General features: G+C 39.1%; 1 pseudogene; it reads right to left on the bottom strand.

Annotated features, from left to right (window-relative positions):
• Nucleotides 1-519: 519 nt before the first annotated feature.
• Nucleotides 520-1,807, bottom strand: LOC110286306 (annotated as a pseudogene).
• Nucleotides 1,808-10,685: the final 8,878 nt, after the last annotated feature.

The raw sequence follows: 10,685 nt of genomic DNA, 5'->3' as shown, positions 1-10,685 counted from the left end.
AGTGAATCTCAGATGCTAAATATTGAACTACAGGATTCAATCGACACTTTTGAATTTTATTTTTTGCTTTGATATGATTATAACTATTCATTGGTTCTTTACTTTTGAAGTAAGAAAGCATACAACTTACTTTTTATTTTATTTTATAAGAGTTCACAGTTGAAAAACTTTGGACATTTAGAGAGATTGTGTTTCTAAAGATACCTTGCAATTTTATCTTTGAAATTCAGTTAACTTTAAGAGTTTAAATTGAGAAAAAACAATTCTTAAAATTGCTTTTAACATCAAGATCCTTTTGTCATAAAATTCACCAGTATTTATAAGGCAAAAATATTTATGTTAACAAAACCAGTTTTTACTTTGGAGTTTATTCTTTAAAGAATTTGTAGAGAGTGGAGAGAAAAAGAGGCTATTTATAGATGTCTAGATATGTACTCAGGTACAAACTTGATGACAGAAAGGCTTCAGAACATACTGACATCTCAGAAACGGGTCACAAAGGCTCAGTTTTCTCAGATTCTAGCAATGCCTAAGAGCTTCAAGCTTGGGAGCCAAATAATACTTTGTGTCCCATGTCAGCAGTTTTGTAATCTACAAAAGGTAGATAAAGTACAATGGAGTGTGGCTTTTGTGAAAAAGTTCAGATACCTCAGTGCAAAAGTTAGCCAAACTGGCTCATTCATGTCTCTGGTTACAGTTTCCTCTATCAATATTACTTGTATGTTAGGGATGTGGTGCTAAACCTGCTGGAGGAAGAAGTAGGACGGAGAGTGAGGCACCATAAGCTCCTGCCACTCCTCCAGGAGCCCTGATCTGACATGGCTCCCGCACCCCAGGCACACCAATGAGACAACACAAAGGACCCAAGGCTATGGCAGTGGGCTAGGGCTTCACCTGTTTTCATCTCCCCAAATCTCCCCAGGGGATTGGCCCCTCCCCAACAGGCTCATGAACACGTGAATCAGATTCAGCTAAAAAAAAAAAAAGCAGGTTGTATACAGATGTGCTCTTGAATACATAAACATACCCTAATTGACTAAGATACTATATATAAGTTTGTATAATAAACAATAAAGTTAGATCTGCACCTCGAGGCTGATTTCCAGAGTCTGAATCCTGGGCATCTTTGTGGGCTCTGCCTCCACTTTCCCCCCATTTCTTGGTTTCTGTTGTCACAATTACTTGTTTGTGACAACTTAATGTTTCCATTTCCAAGCTCTCCATTTGTGGAAAAATACTCAGTCCTTTGCACAGGATGATACAACAGTATCTCCAACATGGCTAATGTCTCTGCATATAAGGCACAAATTTACCAGAAGGCTTTACTGCACAGCTGGACTCCTGTTCTGAAATTCCAAGTTGCTCAATATCTAAGTACACTAATTTCATTTCATAGTCTCAAATTCTTTTGATCTGGTACTTCAATCCTAGTGCTAACATATCAGCTTTCTTTTCAGCCCTTCATGCAATGATGTCTTCATTACCAGCACATTTTAATATTTTAGTGAATGCTGGTGATGTTCACACCCATGGCCTGGTTGTGGCTGCAGTAGTATGTATTAAAGACTTCAACGCTCAGGGTGGGCTACACCAAGGGGACTTGCAGTGAATCTATTCTCAGTGGATTCACACCACTCAAGCTGTTGATCCAGCATGTCTTGTTAATCAAGTCTTTGCTCACTTCCAGCACCTTCTTCAGGATGGAGGCCTAGACCAGGCACGCCTCAAACGCGGTGGTGCAGTTGAAACAACTAGAAGTTAGATACTGACAGGAACAAGGGCTGGCTGCTAAGGTCTTCTGGGTCATGATGCAAAACTGACAGTGGAAACCCAGGCTGTATGACCAACTTGGACTATTAAAATGCTGAAATTTTAAAAGACTTTGGAACTTTTAGGGGCCAGAGAGATGGCTTAGTGGTTAAAAACATGTATTGGTCTTACAGAAGACCTGAGTTTGATTCTAGTACCTGTGTTTGATGCCTTGAACACCTGAACACATGTGCACAAACCCTCACATATGCATACACATAATTAAAAGTAAAATAAATCTTGAAGGAGATTGTGGGATGAGAAGACCATAGGATGCCTATGAACCTACTCCAGTATCTCTGTTCCCCCTGACTCAATTCTCAGAGTCATCCCTAGCACTTCAACAGAACACCAGCTGCTGCCTCTCCTCCCTACTCCATGCATCCTGTGGATCCTGCAGACCATCTCCTCTCAGCCTCCCCTTCCTGCCTCATCTCATCATTCCAACTCTTAATTCAGGCAGATACCTCTGAAGACCAGGTATGCTGCCTGTAGACCTTCTCCACCTTTTCTATTTCCCCAGACTCAATTCTCAGGGTCACTCCTAGTGCTGCAATAGACCATCTCCCATTGGCCTCCCCTTCACTCAGCCTCTGACACCAGCAAGAACTACTGTGAACACACTGGCACAGAAGTCCAGTAAAACAGGCAACACAAATCCAAGACAATCCCTGAAAATACAGATAGGAAAAAGAAACCAAGGAACAAAACATACACCCAAACAAAGACAAACCCAGAAACCAGTAGCTAGACCTATAGTCAACTCAAAACCAGATACCTGGATGCCACATTAAGAACTTGATCAGTAACAGCCAAGGAAATATGTCTCCACCAGAACCCAGCTATCCTACCATAGGCCCTGAATGTACCAACATGGATGAAGCACAAGAAAAAGACCTTAAAACCAAATATATGAAGATGCTTAAAGAGGAAATGAATAAATCACTTAAAGAAATCTAGGGGAACACAAACAACTGGAAGAAATGAATACATCCTTTAACAAAAGCCAAGGAAGCAAACAGTTGAAGGAAACAAATAAAAGTGTTCAAGGCATGAAAATGGAAATAGAAGCAATAAAGAAATCACAAATTGAAGGACTCCCGGAAATGAAAAGTTTAGGAGTTTCAACAGAATTTATAACAGCAAACTTCATCAACAGAATACAAAAGACAGAAGAGAGAATCTCAGACATTGAAAGTACAATAGAAAACTTAGATAGCAAAGAGAGATAGTAAAAGAAAATGTTAAATTTTTTAAAATCCTGACACAAAACATTCAGGAAATCTGGGACACAATGGAAAAAACAAACCTAAGAATAATAGAAATAGAAGAAGGTGAAGAGTCCCAGCTTCAAGAACCAGAAAATATATTCAAAAAGTCATAGAAGAAAATTTCCCTAATCTAAAGAAAATATCTATAAAGGCACAAGAAGAAAACAGAACACCAAATAGATTGGACCAGAAAAGCAAGTCCCTTCTCCACACAATAGTCAAAACACTAGACATAAAGAACAAAAAGAATATTAAAAGCTGCAAAAGCCATCAACCAAGGAGCACACATGGCTCCAGCTACATATGTAGCAGAGGATGGTCTTGTCAGTCATCAGTGGAAGGAGAGGCCCTTGGTCCTGTGAAGGCGTGATAGATGCCCCAGTGTAGGGGAATTGAGGGCAGGGAGATGGGAGTGGGTAGGTGGGTGGAGGAACACCCTCATAGAAGTAGGGGGGAGGAAGGATGGGATAGGATGTTTCTGGGAGGGGGGAACTGGGAAAGGGGATAACATTTGAAATGTAAATAAAGGAAATATCCAATAAAAATGCATGAAGCTGATAAACAAATAAATATCAAAAAACTACTTAAATTTAAAAAAAAAGAAAAAAGAAAAAGAAAGAAAAGAAAAAGACCAGGTAACATATAAAAGTAAACCTATTAGAATTACACCTGACTTCTCAATGGAGACTCTAAAAACCAGAAGGGTTTAGACAGATGCATTATAGACTCTGAGAGACCACAGATGTTATCCCAGACCACTATACCCAGCAAAACTTTCAGTTACCACAGATAGAGAAAATAAGATGTTCCATAATAAAGTCAAATTTAAACAATATCTATCCACAAATCTCGCCCAATATAAGGTACTAGAAGGAAAACTCCATACCAAGGAGGTTAACTACACCATAGAAAACATAGGGAATGAGTAATCTTATTTCAGCAAAACCAAAAAAGGGACATAGCACCACTACCACCACTCTGACAACAAAATAATAGGCATTAACAATCTTTGGTCACTGATATCTGAAGTGGAAACTTAAGGGTTCTTTGGAAAGTCAGTTGTGTTGGATGGTGTTTTGTTGAGGCAAACACATGAAGGAGTGTTTTCCTGAAGTGGACACAGGTGAAAGGCTAAGGCAGACTCGTAATGTTTCACCAAAACAGGTAAAAGAGAAAAGATGTTCTACTAAAGCAAGCATGTGAAAGGACACATGATGAAGGATTCTTTGCTAAGGACACACATGTATTGGTCCACCTCACATTGTGTAGTTGAGCTCCATTTGTTGGAACTTCATAGAAAGAAACTCACCAAAACGCTTCTGGTGGTATTCAGCAGTTTCTTACTGCTTTTGAGGGCTCAGGCTGATTGGCAGAGTGATGCCAGCTGAGACAGACCAGTGCTGAGGCAAGAAAAATACTAAGACAAGACACATTCCGAGGCAAGACACATGCTGAGACAAGACTGTTAGAGGTGGAGGTGACCTTGGCTTACTTATAGAGCTAGCTGTACAATGCTTGTGGGTCTTTTATCTTCACTAATCTTTTCTTCCCTTAGAGTGACACAGTCGAAAACTTCTCTTGGCATTCCTCCTTGGTCTCTCCTGCCGACTTGTGCTGAGGCTGAGACCTGGCTGTCTCTGCTAGGTCATGCCACTAGTACTGATTTGTGTTTGCTATTCTGACTCTATTGAACTTGACTACTGGTATATCTATGAAATGTTTGCAAGTGGATTGAGCTGCTGCTGCTAACTTGTAAACTAAAGTGCCAATTTCCAGACAACACAAATGAAAATTGCTCTAAACAAAAAAAAAACAAAAAAAAACTTTCTAAACAGACAGCCCCCCCATATCCTTTCCCAGTGGTGGATTGAAAAAGAAGTTACGCATTTAAAAACCATCATTAAAAATAAGATTTTAAAAACTTAAAGTTACAGGTATCTCTTAATATCAATGGTCTCAATTCCTTCAGTGAAAAACAGATTAACAGAATGGATCTATCCTCCTGCTACATTCAAGAAACATGCCTCAACTTCAAGAAAAGACATTACCTCAGGCTAAAGAGTTGAAAAAAAGATATTCCAAGCAAATGCACCCAAGATGCAAGCTGGTCTAAAATAGTCTTCAAACCAAAATTAATAAAAAGAGATAGGGAAGGACACTCCATAGTCATCCAAGGAAAAATGTCCACCAAGAGGACATTTCAAACCCCCTTCCCCCCTTGGAGCTCTTTTTCTTTCTTTTTCTTTTTTTAAAATTGATCATTTTATTTGTTTACATTTCAAATGATATCCCCCTTCCTGGTTACCCCTCCACATCCCATCCCCCATCTCCCCTCTCCCTTTGCCTCTACAAGTGTGCTCCTCCACCCACTCACCCATTCCCACTGCACCACCCTAGCATCCCCCTATGCTGGGGCCATCCTCTGCTATATATGTAGCTGGAGCCATGGACCCATCCATGTATACTCTTTGGTTAGTGGTTTAGTCCCTGGGAGCTCTGGGTGATCCAGTTAGTTGATAATGTTCTTTGTATGGGGTTGCAAACATTTCAGCCCTTAACATATATGCCTGAAGCACAAGAACACCTGCATGTTTTGTAAAAGAAACACTACTAGAGCTTAAAACACACATTGACCCTCACATACCAATAGTGGGATATTTCAGTACCTCACTCTCACCAATGGGCAGGTCATTCAGATAAAAAACTAAACAGAGAAATTCTAGAGCTAACTTATGTTACAAACCAAATGTACTTAACAGATATTTACAGAACATTCCATCCCAACACACACAAAAAAATGCCTTTTTCTCAGTACCCACAGAACAGTCTCCAAAATTGACCGCACATTCTGTCACAAAGCAAGTCTGAATAGATAAAGAAATGTGAAAGAACTCCCTGTGTCTTATCAAGCAACAATGGATAAAAGCTGAATATTAACAACAGAAACCACAGAAAACCTGCAAATTCGTGAAAACAGAACAGTTCTCTACTAAATGAAAAAAATGGATCAAGACAGTAATAAGAAAGATATTAAAGTCTTACTAAAATTGAATGAAAATGAATATGCAACATATCCAAACTGATGGGACACAATGAAAGCCATGCTAAGAGGAAAGTTCATACTACTAACTACCTACATGAATAAATCGGAGAGACAATATATTAGCAACATAATAGCATACCTGAAAGCTCTAGAACAGAAAGAAATAAGCAAACCCAAGAGGAGTGGATGGCAGGAAATGATCAAATTCAGGACTGAAATCAATAAAATAGAAACAAACAGAATAACACAAATAATGAAACAAGAGTTTATTCTTTGAGAAAATTAACAAGAGAAACAAGCCCATATCCAAACTAACTAAAAGATGGAGAAAATATCCAAATTAAAGTCAGACATGTAAAGGGAACATAATAATAGACACTGAGGAAATTCAGAGAATCATAAAGACATAATTTAATAACCTGTACTCCACAAAATTGGGAATCTAAAAGAAACAGGTCATTTTATTCAAAAGGTACGATTTACCAAAGTTAACTCAAGATCAGATAAACAATTTAATTAGACTTATAATCCTCAGTGAAATAGAAGCAGTCATTAAAAGTTCCCCAACTTCCAAAATAAAACAAACAAACAAACAAACAAACAAACAACCCAGGGTCAGACAGTTGTAGTGCAGAATTCTAACAGACTTTTAAAGTTGAGTTAATACCAATACTTTTCAAATTATTTCATCAAATAGAAACAAAGAACATTGACAAATTAATTTTACAAGGTCACCATTATCCTGATACCCAAATCACATAAAGAATCAACAAATAAAGAGAATTACAGATCAGTTTCCCTTATGAACATAGATCCTAAAATACTCAGCAAAATACTTGCAAGCTGAATCTAAGAACACATCAAAATGATCATCCACTATGATCAAATAGACTTTATCCCAGAGAAGAAGGAATGGTTCAAGATACAAAAATCAATAAATGTAGTTCACCATACAAATATACTGAAAAGGAAAAAATGCATGATCATTTCATTGAATGCTGAAAATCCTTTGACAAAATCCAACACCTTTTCATGATAAAAGTCCTGGAGATATTAGGGATACAAGGGACATACCTAGACATAATAAAGGCAATTTAAAGAAAGCCTATAGCCAACATCAAATTAAATGGAAAGAAATTCAAAGCCGTTTCACTAAAATCAGGGACAAAACAAAGCTGTTCACTCTGTTCATATCTACTCAAAATAAAGCTTGAAGTTTTAGTTAGAGCAATAAAACAACCAAAGGAGATCAATTGGATACACAGTGGAAAGAAAGAAGTCAAAGAATCATTATTTGTAAATGATGTGATAGTATGTATAAGAGACCCTGAAAGTTCCACCAGGGAAACATTCCTCTATTGCTGATAAGTGTGCATACTTTTACAACCACTATGGAAATCAATATGGCAGTTCCTCAGAAAATTGGGAATTGATCTACCTCAAGACACTCTTGGGTGTATACCCAAAGGATGCTCTATTCAACCACAAGGACACTTGCTCAACTATATTCATTATGGCTTTATTCATAGTAACCAGAAACTGAAAACAACCTAAATATCCTTCAATCAGATTTTCAAAAAAATAAAAGTGATACATCTACACATTGGACTATTACTCAGCTGTTTAAAAAGTAACATCATGAAATTTACAAATAGATAGAACTAGAAAAAAATCATCCTGAGTGAGGTAACCCAAAGCCAGAAAGATAAATACACTATGTACTCACTTACGAGTGGACATTAGCTATAAAGTAAATGATAATCATGCGGTAATCCACAGACCCAAAGAGGTAAGGTAAAGAAGAGGGCTCCAGAGGGGACACATAGATCTCCTTGGGAAGGGGAAATAGAATAGATTTTGTGGGTGGGAATGGGAGCAGGAGGGATCAGGTAGAGGGGGAGGGATGGAGGGAGAGAGTGCAGGAGGAGAGGACTGTAGTTATAGGGCAATTGTGGGGAGGGCAGTGTTTCCGGAAGCCTAGTGCAGTGGAAACTCCCTGTAATCTATAAGGGTGACCCTAGTGAGGACTCCTTGTGATGGATGGTATGAGTCTAAACTGGCCATATTTTGTAGCCAGGTAAGACTTCCAGTGGTGGGCCTAGGTTGCACTTGGTTGAGTTGTTGGCCAAGGAGTCCCATGGAGATCCCTAAACAACCCAGGCTGATGTTAGAAAAAAGGGCCACTCCCTACAAACTGACAACTGGATGGGGAGGATTGCTGAAGACAACATCCACACAGCTCATTGGCTATAGAGAGGTTGGGCTGGTGCCTGCATGGAGCCTTCATCCCCATATTCTAGTCTCTTTGTTGCCAGAAGATACTTGGCAGGCTACAGAAAGTAATTGGACACCAACCCAACCACCAAACCCTCAAGTACAATCTGTCCTCCTGCAAGATGTTCTGGGGCAATAATGTTGCAGAACTTGTGTCAGTGCCCAAGCACTGTTTGGTTTAACTTGAATCCTACTCCATGAGAGGGATCTCACACCTGACACTGTCTGGATAGCCAGGACCTGAAGACTGGATAGCCCAGAGACCTAAAGTAGAACCAAACAAGACTGGGGGGGGGGGAAGCGGTGAAATGATTCCTAATGATATTTTGCGGGACCCATAGATTGGTGCCTTGTCTCAGAGAGAGTCATCATCAGAGAGGCTTTGTCCAGCAGCAGATGGAAGAAGTGAGTGCAGAGCCCCGTAGCTGGACAGTATGTATAAATAGAGTCTAAATTGTAGGTCTCCATTGGGTCCCTCCCCTTGGAGCACTAAGAACTCCATGGAAGATGGGGAGGAAAAATTATAGGAGTCAGAGGGCATGGCCCCCCAAGAATCAGCGCTCATATGGGCTCATATAGACTAAAGTGGCAAGCACAAGGCCTATATGGGTCTGCACCAGGTCCTCTGCACATAAGTTATGTGTGTTAGCTTGGTGGTTTTGTGGGACTCCTAGCAGTGGAAATGGGTGTGTCTCTGACTGTTGTACCTGCTCTTGGGACACTTCCTTCTATAGTGTTGCCTTGTTCAGCCTCAATATGAGGGCTTGCCATGTCTGATTGTATCCTTTGTGGTTGTGTTGTTGGGTTCTTGATTTTTTTAAAGGCCTACTTTTTTTCTGAAGAAAAGCAGATAGGGAGTGGATCTGGGGGAGGTATAGGTGACTGGGAGGAGCAGAGGGAGGGAAAATGTGACTGGAATGTATCATATGAGAGAAGAAGCTATTTTCAATAAAAGAAAAGAGATTGTGGGACTTTTAAAATTATACTATGTTTTATATGTCTATGTCAACATTACCATGACACCTTGAGGACAAACATAAAAGAAATATTTATGGTTTAATAGTCATGTATTTGTGTGCCAAATTGACAGAGTCAACTATTGTGGTTAGGTGGGTTTTTGTTGTTGGGGTTTTTTTTTGGAGTTTTATTTGTTTTGTTGTTGTTGTTTGTCAATTTGATACAAATTAACAAGTTTTCTGAGAAAAGGAGCCTCAATGGAGAAAATGGAGACTGTAGGCAAGTTTACACAACTTTTTCTTGATGAATAATTGATGTTGGAAAGACTAGCCTATTATTGTTGGTGCTCCCCTTGATTGATTCTTAGTGATACAAGAATGCAGGCTGAGCAAACCAGTAAGCATCATTCCTCCTTGGTCTCTGAGTCCCTTGCTGCCTCCGTCCAAGTTCCTGGCTTGAGTTCCCTCCTGACTTGCCTTTATAATGAACCACAGCTGTAAACACTTGGCTCCCCAAGTTGCTTTTGGTCATGATGTTTCTCACAGCCATAGGAACCTAACTAGGAGATTTATTTTGTAGCATGTAGCAGTATTTTGTTCATTTTTATGGCTTAATAGTATGTTATCATATGGATATACAGCTGTTCATCAGTGGGTGAACACTAAGTTGTTTCCCTCTTTTGGATAATATTAATAATGCTGCTGTAAATATCTATCTATATACACATTTTCTATTTCTCTTGAGTACATATATACCTATAAGAATTGCTATATCATATACAACTCTGTGCTTAAATTTTACAGAAAATATCAATCACATATGTCAAATGACTGCATCATTTTTCATTCCTTCCAGCAGTATTAAAAGTTTTTATTTCTTCGATGGTCACTAATAATTGCTATCATTTGACTTTTTGATTATTGACATCTCAAAAGATGAAACACACGTGGCTGAGAAACACTTTTGAAAAGTTTCCTATTCTTCACCACCAGGAAAACACAAATTAAAAGTACTCTGAGATTCCAAATTACCTCAGTCAGAATGGCCAAGACCAATACAGCAAGTCATAGCATAAGCTGCTGAGGATGGAGGGAAAGGGGAGTACTTATTCATTGCTCATGGGAGTACAAAAACTGTTACAGCAAGTATGGAAATCAGTGTGGAGGTGTCTCAGCAAGTGAAAACCTGATCTTCCCCAAGATCTAGTTATACTACTCTTGGGCATAGTATTCTACATCTTCGTACACAGGTACTTACTTAGCCATGCTCATTGCTGCTCGATTCATATCCAGACTTGGAAAGAGTCTAGATGTCCATCAACTGATGAATGG

Source organism: Mus caroli, chromosome X (genome assembly GCF_900094665.2).
Source record: "Mus caroli chromosome X, CAROLI_EIJ_v1.1, whole genome shotgun sequence".
Lineage (NCBI taxonomy): Eukaryota > Metazoa > Chordata > Mammalia > Rodentia > Muridae > Mus > Mus caroli.
This window is presented reverse-complemented; position numbering and strand designations above follow the sequence as displayed.